The 24045-nt window shown below is 38.6% G+C and overlaps 1 long non-coding RNA gene across 1 annotated transcript in view; it reads left to right on the top strand.

Annotated features, from left to right (window-relative positions):
- The first annotated feature begins 581 nt into the window (after window positions 1–581).
- LOC141571134 (uncharacterized) overlaps window positions 582–24045 on the top strand; it is a 47861-nt gene continuing 24397 nt past the window's right edge. Inside the window, exon 1 of the long non-coding RNA XR_016019219.1 lies at window positions 582–797. This is a non-coding gene — a long non-coding RNA (uncharacterized LOC141571134). The remainder of the gene's footprint in view (window positions 798–24045) is intronic.

Here is a 24045-nt window from a genome sequence, read left to right on the forward strand (position 1 = left end):
CTAAAATCAGCTTATCAAGTTTGATAAATTTCCTGTTAGGATTTTCATTACGATTGCATTGAATTTATGGATTAATTTGGAAAGTTGACATCTTTAGAATATCGAGTCTTTCTATCGAGTCTTTCATCCAGAAACATGTATAGCTTTCCATCAATTCAGGTCTTTTTTTTTTATATCATCAATAAAATTTTATAGTTTTCTTCACATGAACTTTGCATTGTTTTTCTTGTATCCCTAGGGAGTTTTTCTTAAAGCTTATATTGCCATTGGTATGGGATCTGTAGATTTTGTTTTTTCTACAGAGAAAAGGATATGAGAAGGAAAAGAAAGCAAGATTTGAAATAACACGAGATAAAACAAAAAAAAAAGAAAATTTAAAAAGATGAGATGATGCAAAAGGAAGACAGAGGAGAAATTTTAATTTTTATTGAATATAGCAGGTCCTTGATGAACATCATTTCATTATAATGTTTGTTTATAATGTTTATGAGAGAAAGAGTGGAGAGTGGAGAATGCTTATGAGAGAAAAAAAAATTTGGTTCCCTGCCAGGGCCACTGCCTGTGTGTAGTCTGCTCGTCCTCCCCGTGTCTGCGTGGGTTTTCACCAAGTGCCCCGGTTTCCTCCCACATCCCAAAGATGTGCGCTCGAGATTCATTGACGTGTCTAAGTTGTCCCAGTCTGAGTGAGGATGGGTGTGGGTGCGATGGAAGGGCATCCTGTCCAGGGTGGGTTCCCCGCCTTATGTCGTGAGAGGCCAGAAGAGGCTCTGACCACGTGAGACCCTGAGCTGGAATGAGTGAGTTGGAAAATCATTATCTTCTTTCTTTTTATTAATCTTTTTAAAATGTTTGTATAGCTCACGTTCATTTCAATGTTTACTATTAGAAGTGTTTGGGGTCCTTCTTTAGAAGCTCAGTGATGTTTCTGTGACCAGAAATGTGCTGTAAGAACTGAACTCTTGTTTATAACAATTAGCATGTGGTAAAATTGGTTTCCTTCACCAATTTTAACCCCGTTTCCTTAAAGTCACAGTTCCAATAACTTACCCACGATGTCGAGTACTTACTGTATGTGTTATGTAACATGCCTGTGGTAGAGGCATTCACAAGCACCATCTCATGCAGTCTTCCCGCCAGGTGGCTCATTTGAGAAATCCGCAGTTTAAAAAGGTCAGCAAGGGAGCAGGGAACAGGAAACGGAAAGAGAACAGGTTTGGAGTGAGATCTGGGAACGCATCCCAGATTCCACTCTCACCAGCTGTGCGATTTTGCTCCAGTTACCTGATTATGTTCCTTGTTTGTAAAACTTGCATAACATCTGCTCAGGTGCTTGTAAGGATTAATCGGGATAACATATTTAAAGTGTATGCTGCATTAGAAGCTGCTCTCCAGGAGTGCCAGTTCCCACCCATGAACCCATCTCTTCCCTGCCCGTCCCCCAGCCATGGCAATCCCCAAGTTTGCTCCGGGCAGCGCGGTGCCTTCATGCTAATATGAGATGAGATGTTTATTCCATGAGTGTCTAACACCCAGGAGCACATAGCTAACATTCTTAAGAAACCGTAGGAGAAAACAGTGGTTAGGAGCTGTGATCTGAGTCTGAAAAAACATCATGCAACCTTAAAAAAAAAAAAAAAATCTCCCATTTTTACAAAAGGGGGCATTGTTGAAATGTGAATCTTTATTCAAGCCCAAATCCCCGGTGAAAAACACCCTCTATTTCTACCCAAACAATAGCTCCTTGTCCCGAGACAATGATGGCTACATAGCCCTGGAAAGCATTGAATCCCCATGGCAATGGCAAGGGTTTCTCCAAGGACACTGGAAACAGTGTCTGGAGGAACTGCACCACCTGACCCAGGGCCTTGGCCGCTGCAAAGACGTTCCATTCCCAGCCTGGGCAGCGGGAAAACAGAACTAGCCTCGATATCCTGGCAACATCTTGTATTTGCTGCAGGGCTCCGACCCTTCGAGGAAGTTGTGCTTAAGAGATGTGAGTGTGCACTTCAAAAGGGCATTGGCATCCATGTGTTCATTGCAGCATTGTTTACAACGGCCAAGATACAGGGGCAGCCTGGGTGTCCGTCGATTGAGGAAGAGGTACATATACACTATGGAATTTTACTCAGCCATAAAAAAGAATGAAATCTTGTCATGTGCAACAACATTGATGGACCTAGAGGGTATTGTGCGGCGTGGAGTAAATCAGTGGAGTAAAGCAGAGAAAGACAAATGCCATATGATTCTACTTTTATGTGGAATCTAAAGAACAAAATAAACAAAACACAAACAAACTCATAGATACAGAGAACATTTTGATGGATGCCAGATGGGAGGGGGTTAGGGGGTGGGTGGAAAAGGGGAAGGGATTGAGAAGTACAAATTGGTAGTTACAAGGTAGTCATGGGGATGTAAAGTATAGCATAGGGAATATATTAGTACTACTGTAATAACTACGTATGGTGTCAGATTAGTACCAGATTTATCAGGATGATCACTTCATAAGTTATATAAATGTCTAATCACTATGTTGTACACCTGAAACCAATAGTATTGTATGTCAACTGAAATTGAAAAATTTTTAAATTATTTTAAAAAATAGATGCGAGTGTGAAGTCAAGAGAGATAAAAATAAGACATACTGAAATGCCCAGAATGAGTGTTCTCCTCTAGGGAGCATGTACGCTTGTTCCCAAAACATTGCTCTTACTCATCAAGAAAACGTGTGAACCAGCCTGCTTAAATCCTCCTGCTTTGCAGCTGGAAGCTTGGAGGAAATTAGCTCACCTCTCTGAGCCTCATTTACTTTATCTGAAAAATGGAGTTAATAACAAGGAACTCAGAGAATTTCTGTGAGGATTAAATCACACAAATATAAAAATGTACTCAATAAAAATCAGAATTATTCTTTCATCATATAGGAAATTGCATTCAGAGACTCTGAATGTCTTCAGTGATTCTGTGTTTCACTTTTCAAGGATAAATTTGATTTCTGAAATAGCCAAATGTCATATGATTCTGGGACTAGTAAATAATGTGTGTGATAAAGCTAAGTAACTGTATTTTTTTACTTTTTTAAAGCAGTGGCCTCTTAAATACTGAGACTGGTTTCCGTATGTGACTTGTAAATTGAACTTGATCCATTGGATCTATGTTCAAATTGTACTCGGAAACCAATGGCTTCTTACCACCTCCTCTGCTTTCACCTGTTCAAATAGAAGACACCATCATCTCTCTCCAGGATTATTGCAAATAGCCTCCTAGCTAGTTTCCCTTCATCCAGTATTGCCCCTAGAAATATTTCGAGCAATGGTAATATCATAGGACTATATGCATCATCTCTTCAGAGGAATGCTTTGATCATCATTTATTGGATATTCACTTATTCAATAAATATTTATGGAGGCCCTACCATATGCTAGCATTGTTCCAGGCTCTGGCGGTACAGCAACAAATACTATAGACACAAATCCCTGCCTCGTAGAACATATATTCTTGAGAGGCACAATGACCATTAAACAAATAAACAAGCACAGTGTAGCCTATGCCAGGTGGTGATGGGCACTGTGAAGAAAAATAATGAGGCGGGAGGGGGTATAGGATCATGGAGAGTGGGGGTAGGAAGTGGGGGTTGTTATTTTAAAGACGGTGGCTGGGAAAGCTCCTTTGATAAGAGGACATTTGAGCAGAGACCAGGAGGAAGTGAACCTTGTTGTTATCTGGGAGGAGAGAGAGGGGAGAGTGTTCCAGGCAGAAGAAACAGCAGGTACAAAGGCCCTGAGGCCAAACAAAGAGGTCAGAATTGCTAGGGCAGGAGAGAGGTGGTGACAGACAGGGTGGGAATAGGGCAGGGTCACAGGGGGCCCTGAGGCCATCATGAGGATTTAGACTCCTACTACTCTAAGCAGGCGGAAAGCCCCTGGGGGATTTTGAGGGGAGAGGTGATCTTGATCTAATTTACATTTTAAAAGGATCGTGCTGGCTAACCACTTCCATAGAGTAGTGGTTCTCACACTTGAATATGCATCACAATCACCTTGGAGGGCCTGTTACCACACAGTTTCTAGGCTCATCTGCAGGGTTTCTGATCGAATGAATCTGATGTGGTACAGGGAATTTGCATTTCTGGCAAGCTCCTAGGTGATGCTGATGCTGCTGGTCTAGGACCACATTGTGAGAACCGCTGGTGTAGAGAATAGTTTGTAGGAGGGGCAATATTAGAAGCAGGGAAACCAGTTAGGGGACTATTTGCAATAATCCAGGAAAAAGATGAGTAGTGGAAGTGGTGAGAAGTGGTTAAATTCAGGATACAATTTGAATATAGATCCAATGGGATTTGATGAATGATTGAAGTGTGGCATTATGTAAGGAACAAATGAGTGAAGGATGTTAGAGTAAGCAACTAGATGATGGAGTTGACATTTACTGAAATGGGGAAGATTGTTGGGTGGGGGTGGGGCACATATCACGACTTTAGTTTGGAGAATGTTAAATTTGATATGCCAAATGGAGATGTCGATTAAACCTTTCTTTTAGAAGAGTCTAGAATTTGGGAGAGAGTTCTGGGCTGGAGATAGAATGGCACGAATCATCAGCATATTAGGTGGCTTTGTAAAACTGGCTGAGATCATCACTGGAGAAAATGAAGGTAGAGAAAATGTTCAAGAACTAAATCTGTGGCAGTCAGTTCAGTGGTTAGAAACAGGGCAATAAGAGGGATGCGAAATGAGACTGAGAAGTGGCCAGGGAGGTGATAGCAAAACCTAGAGAATGTGGTGGCCTGGGTGTCACGTGAAGCAAGTATTTCAAGTTCAGGTATATTGTCTACAAAGTCACCTTGTCATGACAGTTACCATCAGCTATCCGCAGTGAAGGAGGAGATACTGGCTACCATGGAATATGTCAAATTTTGAATTGGGTTCTTTATGGATAAATTATTGCCACTGGAAAAGATGGTGACTGTGATTGAAACATTGTTTTTTTATATATACATTTGAGCTGATTTTACTATTGTAACAGAAAAACACAGCATTGAAACAATGTAATCGTTGACATAGACTAGAATCTTTTCTTTCATCTTCAAGCATTCTGTCTAGCTAACTCTGGTCGTTGGAGCAAATGATCCACTTTTGAGATGGAGTATAAATCTAAGTAGTTGTATGTGTGGTCAGAAAGCTGGGAGTTTGTATGGGCAAATTTGATAAATGTTTCAGGAGATACAGAGCATTTTCTTGCGACCCTACCCCTCTTTTATTTTCTGATATTAAGTGTTGGAAATTTGGTTTTTCAGTGGAAAAATCAAATTGGGAAATAGATTCTTCAAATTGTTCATTCATCAAGCTCCAAGCAATCTGGTCTTTGATCTTTTTCACTGTGTGCAGCAAATTGAAAGTAGCCATATGGTTGTAATGCTGGGAGGACTGGGGAAGACTAAACATGAGACGAGGGCAGGATTTGGGTTGGTGACAAAGAACAGGGAAAACAGCACATCTGGATTTCTTTCAGAAGTCTGAGTCTTTGGAGGGCAGTGTGCCATTGGGACAGAGAGATGGGTTCTGTCATCTATCAGCTTGGGTTTGACTAGCCAAGTAGAGGAAGAACTACATGGCCCAGAGACTTACGCTGCTCACCCTGCTGAGATCCAACTGTGGGCAGATCAGCTCCCTGCAGTTCTTACTACAGGAAGCTGTTGCTTTCTTCTCTGTGAGAATTACAGTTGCTGACAATTCAGAATACACCAAGCAGAGTCATTTGTTGCATCTGTTATCAAGGTATACCTGATGGCAAGTCAGCCTTATTCAGTAACCTAGTTATAGAAAACTCATTTCAAAGAATTTCACGTTGCTTCCTTTTGTGAGTTACAACTTCCGGAATTCATCTTTAAACCTCAAATAGCATGTAAAAAATGTATACCATAGACAGTGTATTGCTTCTCACTATGAGGAAAAGTCAGACATGAAAGTGGAATAATGTATAATTCTATTTATTTGAAATTCTAGAAAAGGCGAGAGTAATCTATAATAACAGAAAGCAGAGCAGTGGTTCTTGGGGCAGAGATTGCATCAAAAAGGGCATGTTTTGTGATGATGGACATGCTGTATATCTCAATTATAGTGGTGATTCTATATGGGAATATACAATTGTTAAAACTCATGGAGTTGTACATTTTAAATGAATGCACTTTTTATGTGAAAGTAATATCTAATAAAGTTGATTTTTAAAAATTACCTAATAGACTTGCCCCAGGAAAGAGATGAAATAAAGTGGGCTCTTTTGTGGGGTTCCTGTTTTGCATATCATGGTCTACCATAGTTGATGGCAGGACAGGATTCAGGATTTCAAGATTCATAGGCGTTGTGCCCAGTATTTAAATCTCCTAGACATGTAAATAACATCTGGCAGTGGGCAGCAGATCTAGATGAGTTGACAGACGAGATGCAGATGTGGGCACAAGTTCCCAGGGGAGTTAAAACTGCATGAAGAGCTGCACTTCTGGGCCTCATTCCATGTGGAGAGAACCTCACGGCTGGCTGCCCAGGGAGAGGACCTGGTAAGCTGGATGAGTCATGGGCAGGAATGCAGGTGCTTTTGTTCTTTCCCCTCTCCCTACCCCTTCTTCTTCTTCACTAGACTCAGGAACCTCAACCTACAAAAGTATTTTTCGTATCTGATGGGTGACATTCCACGTGGAGGGAGTAGACTCTAATGTTGGCAACCCTGGCCATTCTCCTCTAGGGACACAGCAGGCTCACCTCAGAATACACAGGGCGTTTGTTTGGTTGTATTTGGCATTGGTGGCAGACACCCCATTTCGCTCCTCTTTCTTGTGTTTTCTTAGAGTTGTGGAAAAAGCATTGTGCGATATGCAAGTTGGTGAATGTTTATGATTGGATTGGCCTACTTACAAGACACGACAGAGCCGTCAGTAAGTTGGGAACAGAAGCACAGTTACATGGGGGTGAAAACAGACGCGGTGGGAACCCCACCCATATTCTCCTGCCCTTACCACTTTCTCATAGCCTGCCTGATTTCAAATGCAGCACCTACATTTCTTTGCCTGAGGTTTTCCAAAGAGGCTGTACCACTGTGCATATCCGGTAGCAATGTCTGGGATTCCAGTTGCCCCACATCCCTGTCAGCACTTGGAACTGTTAGGTTCTTTTTTTTTAGACCATTCTGATAGGTATAATGTTGTCTCATCACGGTTTCAATTTGTATTTCTCTAATGACTCATGATGTTGGACATCTTTATGTGCTTACTGCCTATCCATGTATCTCTTTTAGTGAAGTGTCTGTTCAAGTCTTTGGTCATTAAGAACAGTTCAGCTGTTCATTTTTTTATTGTTGAATTTTGATAGTTCTTCATATATTCTGGATACATTTTCTTTCTTTCTTTCCCTCCCTTCTTCCCTCCCTCCCTCCCTCCCTCCCTCCCTCCCTCCCTCCCTCCCTCCCTCCCTCCCTTCCTTCCTTCCTTCCTTCCTTCCTTCCTTCCTATCTTTTTGTCAGATTTCTGATTTGCAGATATTTTCTCCCAGTCTGTGGCTTGTCTTTTCATGCTTTTAGTAGTATCTTTCACAAAGCAAAAGTTTTGCATTTTGATGAAGTCTAATTTATCAATTTTTTTTCTTTTATAACCTTAGATGTCATATCTGAGAATTAATTTGCCTAACCCAAGGGCACAGACTAGAATCAACACCTAAATGTTTATGATTCATTTTGAGTTCATCTTTGTATAAGGTGTGAGAAATGAATCAAAATTAATTTATTTGTGTTATGGCTGCTTCTTCTAAGGTATTTTTAAATAGCATGCTTCAGATAAAATCCTTTTCACCATTACTCCACTTGTTTTTCCTGTCTTTGCTCCCCAAATGTAGTCACTATCAAAATTTTTCTGGGGATCCATCTGATCTGGTTTTTATGCATTTGGAGATGAGTATGCCTCTATAAACTAAATATAGTATTACATTTATTTTAATATGTTTTTGAGATCTATCTATCTTGATAAATATCAACCTAGTTTATTCTTTTTAACTGCACACAATATCATGTGTGTATACCACCTTTTACTTATCCATCTCTCTTATTAATGGATATTAAGGTAGAATCCATTTTTTCCACTAGTATGAACACAGCTACAGTAATCATCCTTGCACATGCTCCTTGGGCCCATGAACTACTTTCTTTAGGATATATAACAGAAATTCAATTACTAGGAACTAGAATGTGCTTTTTTACTAAAATAGCTGAACTGACAGACAATCCTGCAGCAGAGTATGATTTACAATCTGCAGCTTGACCAAATCACAGGATTATTGCCAATCAGATAGGTATGAAATAATTTCTTTTTTAACAATTTTGCATTCACCTGATTACTGCTGAGGTCAAGTACCTTTTCAATGTTTATTAATAATCATTTCTGAATTGGCCTTTTCTGTACCTCTACTCTTCATGTAAGTTTTAATTTTGATAAAGATATTTGTCAATATTTTCTAGATGGGACTTTGTGTATATTGTTTAAGAAATTGTTTTGTACTCTGAGCTCATAAAGATATTTTCCTATATTTTTTTGCCATATCTAATTTTTCAGTTGAGTATTTTCCCCACAAGTTAAGTCTATTGAGATAAAATTTTCTCAAGAGTTGTAAAACAGCTCTTAAGTGTATAGGTTGACCGGTTTTGACAAATATACTCATGTAACCCATACCTCAATTAAAATGTAGGACATTTCCATCACTCTGTAAGCTTCCTTTGTGCCGCTTCCCCACTGTTCTGATTTATTTTTTTCTGCCATAGATTAGGTTTGCCTATTCTAGAACTTGCTATGAGGGGAATCACGGGGTACACTTTTTTGTGTCTGGTCTGGCTTCATTCACTCAGCCCAGTAGCTTTGAGACTTATTCGTGCTGCATGTAAATTGTATGGATATGGGTATGGGTCTGTTGCTGTGATATTTCATGTGTTCCGTTGATGTATCAGTAGTTCATTCATTTTTATTGCTGAGTAGTTGCACTGCATGGACGTACCAAGTTTGTCCTGCTGACAGACATCTGGGCTGATTCCAGCTTGGGGCTAGGATGAATAAATGTGTTATGAACATTCCCATACAAGGCTTTTGTTGGACTTAGTCTTTTCTCTCGAATACGTATCTAGGGGTGAAATTGCTGGGCAGCCACTTGAGTTTTAAGTTCACAGGTGATTGTGACTGGGCAACTGGCATAGACTAATTACCCTTAGTGAATGAAACCAATGCTGCTTATTTATTCTGTTCAGTTTTCTCTGCCTTTTTCTTCCAAGCCTCCCTCCCCTCCAACTCCACCAAAATCAACAGTGTAATAACAATGCTAGATTAGGGGTTATTTATTGGTGTCTGAGAATACTATTTCAGCTTGGAACACACTATTTTACAAGGCAATAGTTTTCAAAATTTTGCAGAAAGATCAGAATCTATTTTTCAAATGAAATATTCGGAGGAGCCCCAATATATAAAAATACCTTTAAAAATGGAGCTGTTTTAGTTTTGGGGAGTTGCCCCTGCTTGTACCCACTGTTCCCATCCTTGCTAAGCAATACCTTAATTTCTATAGATCATGCTTTTCAACATTTTCATCTAAGAAAATTGATAGTTAGTGGCCAGTCTTCTTGTCTTGTCTAAATTGTATGAATATAGGTATGGGTCTGTTACTGTGATATTTTATGTGTTCAGGTGATACTATGGACTTTGGAAAAGTGATACACATGAGACACTTTAAATTGGAATTCTCTAGCGCTGGAGATTCGGAAGAGCTTCCTGATTCTAATGGAAGCAGCCCTGGCTACAGCTGCTAAGAAAGGAATTTGACATCTAAATAGGACCCCTCTGATAAAAAGAGACTCAATTGATAATGATGAGGTATGTCTGTGTTTTACTGAACTGTCTTGATATTTTAAGATGACATTTTATTAATATAATACATTATTGTCTGGATTTTGCAGTAAAACCTAATCAGATAAGCCTTTTGTTTTGCTTTGTTTTGTTTTGTTTGTTTTGGTAACATTAAGAAGATGGGAAAAGACTAGGGGAACTTCCTTTGTCTAGTGTATAATGTTGCTTGAAGTGAGGTTCTGTCCCATTGTAGAAGATTCTGCAGCTACATTAAAACATTCTTCACATACGGATTTGAGGGCCTGAATTGTCCATGTCCATGTCCAGATAAATAACAAAAGCTGTTTTCTTCTGGCATTCTGATGGTATTTCTTTGTGAAGGGTGAGTAGCAACCATGTCATCTCTGGTTGATCTATACTGTAGCTGGCTTAATCCAGGAAAGATTAAAGTGGAGAAGAATGTTAACCCTACATGCAAACGCCTAGGGAATAGTCAAAGCTTTATAGGTTCTCTCACCACCTCACTATCCTCCCTAAGGAGAAGACCTCAGATATAGGTCAAAGACAAAATGGACCCTGAGGATAAGTTTAAGCCACTATACAAAGGAGCAGAGTTCTGATGGGAGAATGAAAGGTTTATAAATAAAATAGACGTGAGACAAAAACATTCTTGGACCTCTTTGAGAATGCTTCATGTTCTTCCTTTTTTGGAACTCATAATGATAGATGGTCCCTGACCACTTTCTTCTTCTTGAAAGGAGGTGCCCCAACCCTTTGAAGGCAAAGTAGGCAACAGAGCTGGGCCTACAAGCAACTTAGGACTGCTCCCAGGCCAGGGAACGTGCAGAGTGGAACCTGGCCTGCCTACGAGTCCAAAAGGACAGAGACCCTGGAACCTTGTACAAGGGGCTGTGGTCACACATAACACTGCTGATGCAGCTGCTGCCCTTGCTCCCGTTGCTTCTGGGTCAGCAGAGTTTTTGACTCTTGACTTGTCTCTCTTTTTTGTCTTGTTCCTTGTTCCTGCCCTTTGCACTTTCTCTCTGACTTTCCCCCCTACATTCACTGGTGACTTGAGTTTGGTCCTCTCCTTTCCTTGCCAGCTCAGGAAGCATCTTCAGTTCTAATTTGTTCCCCTATCCTGGATCCCAAATGCTGGCATGAATGCACCTGGACGGATGTCTCACCTTAGCCGACTTCTCTTGATTTGGTTACCAACAGGGACTAAAAATTCCAGTGAATACTTGAAACATAGAAAAGTAAACATTGTTCTTGTCCTTAGAGGATTATAATAAAATAGAAACAAAATAAATTGAGTATGACATCAGCAAAATTATGTAAAGCAGTATTATTCAGGTTAAATTTCACCTACTTCAGTAATCTTAGGGTTATCTGAATTCATTTATTGCCTTGGAATAAAATAGCTAAAATTACTAAAATATTTAAGTAAATTTACATTGTGATAGCATTTATTAGAAAAAACTTTGACCTGTAATTCAAACACTTTGAAAAGTGTTAAATTAGAGTTGTAGCTCTAAAAAAAAGAAAGGACTGTTTGAGAATATCTTTCAGGACAAGGTAATTCTCAGGTTTATATTTAAATCAGGGAGGAATATGAGTCAGTATCTAATTATTAATTCAATAGTTAGATAAAAATAATATTTACAATTATTATTGTGAGGCCAAAACATTTATCATATTCATCTAGCCCTTGGAATAGAACTCAGTGATGTGACACAACACACTTTGTCACCATGGATTCCTCTCCTTACCCCAAGAAAATTAAACTTACTAATATGGTTTGTAGTGATTATTAACATGGTTAGATACAATAAGATGAGAAAACAGTACTTGAAATTAAATTTGCTGATTATTTTAAAGATGCTGTCTGGCAAGTTATAGACACTCTCCCAGCCCCAAACTGGAGTTTTGTCTAAATTAATATGCATCCTTGGTTTTTGATAGAATGTCTTCTAATGGTTTTCTGTGGGCCCAACTAAATAATGATAATTAACTGCAAATATGGTATTTATGATGCAAGGTATTTGCTCCCAGGACTCTGCCAGAAGATCAGAGTGTTGAATCAATCACAGCCTTATGTTTAGTTCCTTAAGTTTTTCAGGTGAAAGAACTCCAGTAATCATTCAACCAGGTTCCAAATGGCTTATGCCAGATTATCTCTGAAAATGTTTTCACCATTCAGTTCTTACTCAAAAAGACTTCTAAATAATAGTTCCAGTTCAGTTTGAGGAGGGACACAATGACCACCTAGACTAGTTTTCAGTTCAAATTTTTGTTTGATTTTATTCTCTCCCTCAGATTCTTCAGGGCCTTTATTATCACACCAAACAAAGTTTAAGCTATAGAGAAAACACTAGGTTTCAAGTGTCATAAAAGATAAACCAAGTGCTTAAAACCAGAGCTATATATATATATATATATATATATATATATATATATATATATTGCCAATAGACAATAGAAAAGAAAAAAAAATGGAAAGAACTTACTTGTTTCTCTTTCCCATGCATTTTTTTCACCAATCAGCTTTTTGGTCCATTTCACTATTCATGGAAACTTGCTTACCATCTTTGATTCTAGTTAAAACAATTCATCTAATCTTTTTAGATCTGCAGTGTCAACTACTCCTCTTTTTCTGACAGTTTAAACAGAACATTAAAAAAGACATAGCGTGTATTATCTAATTTCCTGATCTTTTTCATTGTGACATCCTGTAATAATTGCAAGATCATAATTAAATACCAGCATGATGATGTTGTTTCTTGCTTTTAGTTTATTGGCAGTACAGAAAGCATTTCTAAAACTAATATACTCATGTACAAAGTTAAAAAGTAATGACAGGATTGTAGAATTTTAGAGTAAGACAGTGTCTTTCAAAGAGCATTGAGTCCAACATCTTTATTTTACAGATGAAGAAAATGAAGAACAGAAAGTATAAATGACTGAAGCAAAGTCCTCCAACGTTCTGAAAAATACCCTTTATTAGGTCCAAAAGAGTTGTAGCAGCTTCTAAAGCCTGGCTCACTCTAAGGCCTAACTTTCCGCCCACTCCCCACCTCAAACATTTAATTAATCATCAGGCTTTATCCATTCTACCTATTGAGAGCTCCCAAATTTGTCTCTTCTCTCCATTTCCAACATCACTACCATGATTCAGGTCTTTTGGGATAAAGTCCAAAATGCTTGGCTTGGTAAGCCTTCAATCTGTCTACCTTTTTGTCTTCACTTCCTTCTTCCACCCTACGACCCTAAAAATAATGAACTACTTGCAGTTCTATGAATAGATTATATTCTTTCTCATTTTCAGTTCCATGCATTTATTTTCTTAACACATATCTGCTTCTTCCTTCTCCCATGTCCATTTATTTGATCAGGATCTATTCACCCATTAGATCTTGGCTAAGTTATCTCTGCCCCTCAACCCATTCTGATGTGAGGCCCCTTTTGTGTATCCTCGTAGTACCTGTATTTCTCATAGCACTCTCACACTCATGGTATTCAGAACACTGTATTGTATGGTTAGGTAGCTTATTAAGACCCATGTTTAGACTGTAAGTTTTGTAAGGAGGAAGGTTGTATCTTGTGAGTTGTTGTCTTCAGAACCTAACTTATAACCCAGTTTAAAAAAAAAAGTAGGTACTCAATAAAGAATAATAACAACAACAGCAATAGTAATAGCTCATTTTTATTTATTTCCTGTGTTAGACATTGTGCTAAATTTGTTCCCTGTATTATCAGTACTCTTTCTGTGATAGTTAATTTGATATGTCAATTTGGTTAGGTCACAGTACATAGATATTTGGTTAAACATGTCTGGATGTTGCTGTGAAAGTATTTTTTAGGTAAGATTAACTTTAAATCAGTAGACTTTGAATTAGGCAGATTACCCTTTATAACATGGTGGGCCTCATCCAATCAATTGAAGGCCTTAAGAAAAAGACTAACCATTTCCTCCTAGAAAGAGGGAATTCTGCCAGCAGACTGCCTTTGACCTCAAGCTGCAGTATCAACTTTTCCCTAGGTCTCCATTCTGCTTACCTAGCCTGTAGATTTTGGACTTGCCAGCCTCCACAATCATGTAAGCCAATTCCTTAAAATCTTTATATCTATGTCTATATCTCTATATCTATAACGTCTATATTTACATCTATATATCTATGCATCCATCCATCTACATACACACACATTCTATTTGTTTTGTTTATGACTAATAAACCTTCTAATAGCCCTATGATGAAGGTAGTATTAATTTCACTTAGAAATGAGGAAACAGGACCACAAAGAAATCAATAAGTTAACTGTCTAAGGTCATTTATCTAATAAGTAGAGAAACCAAGTCCTGAATCAAAGTCTATTTGACCATAAAATTCATGCTGGGAATGAATGAGTACTTCAATGAATGAATCAACAAATAAGTGAGAGCAGCTCTTTTTTCACATAGACATCACAAGTAATTAAATGTAATAATTCTCAAAGTTATAATGATTCACAATCTTCTATCTGAAATAGTCCTTCAAAATCATTGAATCATTGAATCTGTTATTTTACTGATGAGAAAACTGAGGCTCACTCTTGCTACCCAATTTAGTGAATGACTTGAGAGTTAAAAAATGCAGGTCTCCTGAGGGTCAGTACTAGAGCCTTTGCCCTGTGCTAGTGCAGCCTCTTCCACAACAACATTTGGTTACTGACTCCAAGTTTCTATGGAAAACAGGTGATGTAAGCAATGTTGCTGGGTAGGGTCCCTGGGCCACCACGCTGCCCAACCCCAGGGAGGACCTTTCCTTTTCCTCTCTCCAAAAGCTACATGAACCTGAGCACGAATACATACAGATTTCCACTCTGGCTGATGTGCCTTTCAAACCACAGTATAGTTTAATCAACCGGGCAAAACAATGGGATAGAGAAGAAGAAGGAATCTGATAATATGAAGCTGAAGTTTTCATTGAACTCTTCAGCCAGTCAGTCGTTTTCCTCTTTCATTTCCCCGTAGTCCTTAGGACAAAACTAATTTCATCCATCGCAAAGGCTTTTAATCTTTTGTTGACCATTAGGTTAACGGAGCTTAATGGTGACGGTGACATTTTCATATACATTTAGTGAATATTTGTTAAACGAATGGTGCATGCCTATTCAGGAATGATGGCTGAGCCAATTAGACTGATGGAGATTTCAAGATGGAGAGTAACTTTCACCAAATTCCTAAATATGTCTTTTCCCTCACAGCCACAGCGTGAGTGCCTTGAAACTGCCCGAATATTAATGAGATCTCAGGCAGCTATGCCAGAAGGGGCACACTCCTTACCTTCAGAAAGAACGCAGTGTGTTATTTTCTTCTCTGCTCATACAGTGTTAGATTTTATGGTGGAATGAGATCTCTGGCCTTTTTACTTAAGGGATCCTGTAAATGTGGCAGGAACAAAGATGCAATGAAGAAAAAGGAAAACTGATAACAGCTTATATTCTCTGAAGGTCGTAACAGAAACTATCTCAAGGGAAAATTTATCTTTCTTTTATGAAGATACTGGAACGTGACTATTGGTGATGAAAAAGGGCCCAGGCTAGCAGGGATGGAAGACATTCAATTAAAAAGGGGGTTCAATTCCTCTGCATGATAAGGTAACCGTGATTTTTAGATTGGCTTCTCGTGCTTTGAGGGAAATAGTTGGAACAAAGATCTACACAGGAATGACAGGTCCCACCAAGGAGTTGATGGGACCCCCTATGAAAAGTGGGAACCTGAAATAGATTCTGTGTGGCAGAGAAGGGCAAGGACTCTCAGACCAGTGATATTTGCTCTCAATTTCTGATTGTTTCTTATCCTGAGGTATAATTCACGTCTATCATTCCTTTAGTAAACTCTAAAAGCACACGCAGCATTGCAATAGGGGTGCCTTCAGGTATGAAGGAGAGAGTGAAAGGTCATGAAAAAATATATGAGCTGCTCAGAAACCTGCAGAGGACGTGGAGGGGAGGCCAGAGCAGCAGGTCAGAAGGAAATGTGCATACACAGCTCTGGCAATCCCTTCCCAAAATCACAGGGTGTGAGACTTGTTGCCATTATTCAGAAGAATAATGAGGGAGGGAGGGGAGAGGAGAAGAGAGAAGAGAAGAGAAGAGAAGGGGGGGAGAGAGAGAAGAGAAGGAGGGGAGGGAGAAAAAGAAGATGAGGAGAGAAGAAAGGGAAGGGAAGGGGAGGGGAGGGAGGGAAGAGAAGAGAATCCCAGCTGGATGAGCTAGAGCTTCTCTCTTTCAAGAGATTCTTTTCTACCTATGGCCCTTACTCTCTACTTTGTAACAGAAAACCCTTCTGATCTTTCTCTTCAATGATGATAATAATAATAGTTATCATCATCATCGTAATGATATCACCTACACTGCAAGGTTGTTGAACGAATTAAAGCTAAAATACCTTTCAAAGTGTTTAGCACAAATTAGGCACTAAGTGAATGCTACCTATTATATTAAATATTGCCATTTCTAAAATAATAATAGCAACCTTGCTTCCTAAGCAGGAAGGGGGTTGAGGGAATAAGAAAAATCTTTCTTTGCTTCTTTTTGGAGCCTCTTTCCACCTTTTTGCACAATTCACTGAAATAACAAAAACGTAAGGGAACTGCCTTTGAGTGTCAGGTGAGAGTGAGTTTAGATCCTACTTTCTGTGACTGACTGTTAAATGCATCTGTCCTGGGTTAGCACCATCAGCCTCATCTCTCGGCCAGGTCATCTCAGTTTTCATATGCATTCTTCTTTTGTATTTCTGCTCCACTTCTCTCCTGTTGGGGCTGTGATGTTAGCCAACCTTTTCAATTTGAACAGCCATTAAAACTCACCCATTAAAATTCACTTCCCCACAGAGCTGAAGAGTAATTTTCTGCATAAACCACTTAGGGTTGTTACAAAGATCAAATTAAAGAAAGTGTGAAGAAATTTTCTGCAGGCTGCTTTGCTGGGAGAGCAGAGAAGTAGATGGGAGCACGGCATGTAGAATCAAAATGATTCAAAGCCTTCTGACTGCGTCCTTTGCACTCTATGTCTTGATGTCTTCTCATTTATAAAATAAGAATGATCACTCCCTTTATTAGCCTTTATTATGGCTTTCATCCCATTGATTAAATTGTGGTCATGATACATGATTTATATATGTATGTATGTATATATATATATATATATATATATATATATATATATATATATATATAATATGACTTCCACAATCATCCTAAGAAGCATGATTCTATTTTCTTTAAATTTCACGCGAGGAAACTGAGGATCAGATATGTTAATTAACTCACTTAGAATCACACAGCTATATAGGCAAGAGTCCAACCTATTTCAGTTGTACTCCAAAAGCCGTGCCACACTTCTATGTTGGGAAGACTAAGTGAAATGAAGTATATGAAAAGCCATTTTAATCTTAAAGCTCTTTGGTGTTAGTAGCAATTATTAGTCTAGTTTATAAGGTGGTTTACCCTCAAGTGAAATAGGGAATTTAGAATCAGCCCTACATAGGCAGAAGAAAGCAAATTCAAAATAAAAGGTCTTATGCCTTAAGTTAGTTTACATAAAGTAATATGTGGAAGAGAAGACTCCAATTTGCTCTGAGCAGGTACATATATATTTTTTAAGTCAGAGAATGATTATTATCCCATGTAGTGAATATGTGTTGTGTCGTACCGCATATTGGACACTGTAGGAAATGACACCTAATCAGGAGAGAGGAGAAGACATTTTCTTTAAAATGTCTCCATTTTAACAATCAGGAAACTGAGGCTAGGGGAGGTTATTTAATTTGTCCAAGTTCACCAAAAATAAATAAATAAATAAATAAAAAATGATTGCCTGAACTAGTATTAGAACGAATGCTCACATTTTAACTTTTTCACAGTCATGCACTTGATGTGAGAAAGAATGTATAGGTATGCACAGTAAAAGGTGAGATGAACTCCACTTGCTTAATGTGGCAAAGTGTGAACACTTGGTGGTATTGTCACAGTACCTCTGCTCAGAAAAGTTCGATAATATAGAAGATATTTTTAAAATTTCACTTCATGTGCTATATATTGTTGGTAACCTTGAGTACTGCCTGGAAATATTGCCTTAATTATCATGAGTCATGTGAGTTCCTAACACCAGAGATCTGGTGTTTAAAATGAAGAAAACTTTTCTGTTTCTGCAAGAGGATGTAGAACTATATGGATTTAAATCAACTCCACTTGGAGCAGTTTCCTGAGAGGAATGAAACACTTGCAGTCATGGGCTCTGATAATCAGGCCCCTTTGAATGCAAGCAACAGAAACTCAGTTCAGTCTACATTAAGCCATAAATTGTAAGTTATTTGCACACATAACTTGGAGATTGGAAGTAAACTGATGGAATCAAGTAGATGCCCTTAGGATTATTTTCCTCCACTTCTCATCCTTGTACTCTTCTCTTGGTTTTAATCTTTTGATTTAATTTTATATGGCAGGATTTCCCTCTAGTGGGGAAAATGGCTGCCAACATTCCCAGGCTTACATCTCCACAGCGCTTCCTACATATCAAATCTCATGGAAGAACTCTGGTTGACCCATACTTACCATTGTGCCAATCACTATCATCCAGGCAATACAGGGCCGTGATTGGTCAGGTCTGGATGCCATGCCACCACTGTAATCACTGGTGATTGGTAACGTCCAAAATTGCTTGGAGTGGAAGAAGAGCCTTTGTCCCAATGAAGGGAATACTGGGAAGGAAAAGGAGCGAAACTAAAACAAAATATCTAAGACAAGATATCTCTTTCCAAAATATTATGGCCTTTGAAATAAAATTTTGCTAAAAATGAAAGAAAGACTTTAGCAACTTGGAGTTTAGTGATATGCATTTTCTATTTTCTAGTTTTTATGAGCTGCAGCAGGGAAACTATGTTGTACAGCTCAAAGAGGGTACCATTCACATAATCTACGATGAGTTATAGTTGAAAAATGTGAATACTGCCTTGTGAGTTTGTGTAATTTAGTGCCCCAGAACTAGAATAAAATGGTTAAAATTGCTCCAGTTAAGGCTCAAAATTTTATTTAGCTGATTGCATATACATATAGATTAAACATACACAGCATTTTCAACTTCAGTCTTGTTATTGATTGTTGCTAACAATGTTTATGACATGAGCTCTGAAGAACAAATTGTTGCATAAGTTGCTGTCATGTTTCAGTCCTTAGATCAGTAGAGTGCACTATTGACTATTACAAAACACTAGTTCTGGGGCAGGCCCAGTGGCTCAGGCGGTTAGAGCTCCATGCTCCTTACTCCGGAGGCTGCCGGTTCGATTCCCACATGGGCCAGTGGGCTCTCAACCACAAGGTTGCCAGTTCAACTCCTCGAGCCCCTCAAGGGATGGTGGGCAGCGCCCCCTGCAACTAAGATTGAACACGTCACCCTGAGCTGAGCTACCGCTGAGCTCCCAGATGGATCAGTTGGTTGGAGCCCGGGCTCTCGACCACAAGGTTGCCGGTTCGACTCCCACAAGGGATGGTGGGCTGCGCCCCCTGCAACTAGCAATGGCAACTGGACCTGGAGCTGAGCTGCGCCCTCCACAACTAAGATTGAAAGGACAACAACTTGACTTGGAAAAAACAGTCCTAGAAGTACACACTGTTCCCCAATAAAGTCCTGTACCCCTTCCCCAATAAAAAATCTTTAAAAACAAACAAACAAAAAAACACACCACTAGTTCTAAGAAAACCAATAAAATCCACTTAAGCCATCAAAAAAACAAAACAATAACAAAAAAACCACTAGTTTTTTCCAGCTTTCTGCTTGATTAAACATACTTCCAATATAAAATAAACAGAGAGAGTCCCTTTTATTCTATCTAGGACATATCATTGTCTTCTGGAACATGAATTCTCTTCCCATATATGTCTGCCCCAAGGGATTGACTCCTGAAATGGTTATTTAATAGTGTTAGAAGCATACTTTGGATTGCCTGAACCATCATTAGTTTTTAAACTTTCAAGCACAAGTCTTTTAAATAACATCAAGATCAAAGCCAATGTAGAAGCTGTCTATTTTCTTGAACTTTTGCCTCAATCAATGCTGTTAAAAATGGTTAAAAGAAAAATAAACTTCATTGCACATCAGTGTGCAATCACATTAAATCAAATTGTTTGCAGGGCATGAAGGATGTGGGGCTTGTGTTTAATAATTTGCTAAGAATTACCTAGGTGAAGAAATCACAGCGCGTGAATCACTGAGTTTTCATTTACAAGTGATGATTAAACATGTGTTGATAGTATCTCACAGAAGGAAAATATTGCAACTTTTATAGTAACCATTACAATATGAACAACAATTTGTTCATGAAAACTAGTAGTAGAATTGGAAAGAGCTTTGGGGCAGTTGAGTTTCTCCCCCAATTTGTTGACTGAACAGCTGTCATTATCCTTCAGTGCCTTCTCAACAGGTGCCTCTCAGAGCCAGGTCTGTATATTGCTGGTAATGGCATTTCTTCAATATCGGTTGGCATCAGGCTCCATTATTTTAAACCTTTCTAAGTTTTCTTCCTTTTGGGTTGAAATTTTCTTGCCTCAGTCCATAATATTTCTTGTTCATTTACCTTTGTAGGAAAATTCAAGACCCTTCTTTCCCTGCATTAAATTGTATCTGTTAATAACATCTCATATAGCATTGGCTTATTTAGAATGTCATCTTTCCCTGGCACGCTTTCTGTAAATATTGTAGTGTCAGGGTTTGCCTACAGTTGCTCCTCTCCAAATTGGAATGATTGATTTGTTGAATAGAATACACCATGAAAACCTGATCCTGAATGTTTAGTCTTTTAAAAAAATTTTTGTCTAGTTGTTTCCCAACCCATTCTCACATACTCACACACTGGCACACAAACTGCATACAGTCCTTTTTCTATAGGCTTAGATAAAGTATCAGGTTAGAGTCTGCTCCCTGGGGCTGCCTTCCTTTGTGAAGTCGGTGTACATAAAGTTCAACTCAAGAATGTTTGAGCTGAAGGTGACCAATGGAAAGCCGAAGCCCAGAACTGTTACTGTGATGTACCTGAGGCTACACTCCAGTTCAAGGCAGAACTCAAATGTGATGCATCATCCCATCTTCTAGGTTAGTGTTGTGTGTATAGGAAGCTTAAATCAACCCTCTCTATAAAATAGACAAGGGGGAATTAAGGGTTGCTGTGGCTCAGCTCCTAAAGTCTATTTTTTAATGGTCAGTAGTTCTGTAAAGTAAATTATTGCCCCTTAATTTGTCTTCTTTTTTAAAAGTAAATTTTTATTTTAGCATAGTTTAGATTTATAGAATTATTGCAAAGATAGAGAGAGTTCTTATATACCCCATATCCAATTTCCCTATTAATAACATCATATAGTAGGATGGTATATTTGTCACGGTTAATAAATGAATATTGACACACTATTATTAATTTTATCTTCTTTTTTAACATCATAATTTGGATTTGCATTAAGAGAGCTGCTCCATACTTTTTGTAGGGAATATATAAGTTTATCTGAGGTGTTAAGTGAAAATTATAAGCAATTCACTATTGTTTAAAGTTAATCTTCATGTTTCTGATCTCATCCTCTTTTCTAATGGACAACACTGTCATCTGTTTGTTGAACAAATACTTAAATTGTGTTTATTGTGTGCGAGACCCTGTTCTAGGTTCTTCAGGAATAGTAAGCATTTAATTCTCATAACATCCCTATATACTATTATTGTCTTCAATTTATTGATTGGAAATTGATGCTCAGAGAGGTTAAGTAACTTGCTCAAGGTCATACCGTGCAGCCTAGCTCCAGAGTCATTCTCCTAATCCCGAGCCACTAGCCTGTGATCCTAGAAGGCAGAGTCCTTGCCTTGTTCATTTCTGTAACCCTTTCCTCCGCTCTTGCATAACAGCTTGCATGTGGTATTAGTCAGCTTGGGTTGCCAGAACAGAATACCACAAACTGGGCGGCTTAAACAACAGAAATTTATTTTCTCACAGTTCCGAAGGCTGGAAAGTCCAAGATCAAGTTGCCAGCAGGGCTGGTTTCTGCTGAGAACTTTCTTCCTGTCTTGCAGATTGTCGCCTTCTTACTGGCCTTTCCTCCGTGCACATATATACTCCTGGAGTCTTTTCTCATAAGTACACCAGTCCTGTTGGATTAGGGCCCTGTTCTTATGACCTCATTTAACTTGAATCATCTCCTTAAAGGCCCTGTCTCCAAATGCAGTTTCATTGGGAGTTAGAACTTTAACATGGCGGGGGGGGGGGGTCATAATTCAGTCCATAACACCAGGTAATCACAAAATATCTTCTAAATTAAATTTACATTTTAAAGCAATGCACCCAATATCTGCTCAAGCATTTAAGGTTTTTTTGTTGTTGTTCCATTTTGTTTTTATCACCTCCGATGCCTGCTTATAATAATGTTACAGCTTGATCCCAGATCTTTCTATTCTGTAGCACCATCGTCTTCATGGTTTATCTCCTATTCTTTCCAAGTTATTTCCAGGGAACAAGATATTTGCCATTGAAGGCATTGTTACAATTAAGCATGTTTGTCATTTTTCCCATAAGCTTCTATAAACACATCATAGTAAGATCAAAGCAGTTAATTTATCATTGTTAAAAAAATCATTATGCTGTCATTTTAAGCGACTCTTGTATTTTAGATCCCAGCTGGTGATTTATTTGCTTATTATCTTTTCTTTGTGAAGCTTCTTTAAACTTAAGAAGTAATTAATTGCAAACAATTTAAACAATACAGAAATATGTAAAGTAAAATACGCCATCCTTCATCGTCAGTACCCCACCCTTTCCCAAGTCCCCTCACCTGAATTAAACGCTGTTAAGAATTAGGTGTGTATTTTTCCAGATATTTCCTATGCATGGGTAGATAGATAAATGATAGATGGAAAGATACATACATACACACATCCATTTTTCTTTCTTTTTTTTTGCATCTTTTTCTTTTATGGTCACACTACACTTGTTCTGCAACTTCGTTTTACAGATAAACAATACATCAGGGTGATGATCCCCTGTCATCACATAATGATTCGCAGAGCAGGTTATCTGAACCAGCCCTAAGCCAATGCCTATGGATTCGCCCAACCTATACATTTCTTTTTCCAAATTCTGAGAACATGTGAACAGGACCTAAAAGGGAGAAAAATCTCTTAGAAATTAAGGTTCCTATAAACTTAAAAATAAAATAGTTGCTTTAACCTGCTCCCCGATACCTCTTCCAAATATTCCATTTAACTGTTTGTGGTTTGTGTACGTATGTATATATTTAGGTTTTGTTTCTTCCCAAACAATTTTTGATTTATATAAATATAATTATGAAGCTTGTTCTTGCTTATCACTGACAGCAGGGTAATTCCAGGTTCCAGAGCAACTCTGCCTCCTGCATTGTATACTGTCATGGAAGAGATGCAATACCAAGCAATAGAACTAAAAAGCATTTAATTATCACAGTGATGTCCCCCTTCATTTGATTGCTGCGGGCTGTCAAAGAGACTGCCTAGAAAATAGGAAACAAACTCAGCATAGACAGAAAGCTGCAAGGCGTAACAGATCATAGCATCTCTGCTTTACCGGCAAGACAGCGAGTCATTAGTGGAATATCCAACCAGTTCCCTCTGTCGTTCCTCTGCCTGCTGCTCCCTAGCACACACCCTCCTTGTGAAAATGCAGATGTACCGATCGTCAGGAAGAGGAACTGATGAATAGAAATGAAAGTGGCAGCCACTAGAAGCAGACTGCTGCAGTCAATTTTGGAGTAGATGTTTATAGATTACTGTATTTTGTAAATTACTACATTACGTGCATCTGCTCCAAGGTGGTCTTATCTTGCCACCGACACACTTTTGAATGATTCCTCCCTCTGTGCAAGGGAGCTTATTGATGTATTGTTCTCTTACATAGTGTTTTTTTCCTTCTCCTGCTGCTGCTTCTTTCCATGTGTGTAATGTCCACAAAATTGATCATTCTGCTGAAGTCCACCTACATCAAGTCCACGGCATCTCGTGGAGGTATCTCTCTTTTCTAAACTCATAGCATAAACTACCAAGCACTTACCAAATATTTAAGCATTTTGGACTTATATTGTTGTCTTGTAATATGATTTCATTTTTATTTGTTTTACCAGTTTTACTTGTTG

The sequence above is a fragment of the Rhinolophus sinicus genome, chromosome 16, assembly GCF_057876585.1.
Source record: "Rhinolophus sinicus isolate RSI-liver-muscle chromosome 16, RSI-T2T, whole genome shotgun sequence".
Taxonomy (NCBI): Eukaryota; Metazoa; Chordata; class Mammalia; order Chiroptera; family Rhinolophidae; genus Rhinolophus; species Rhinolophus sinicus.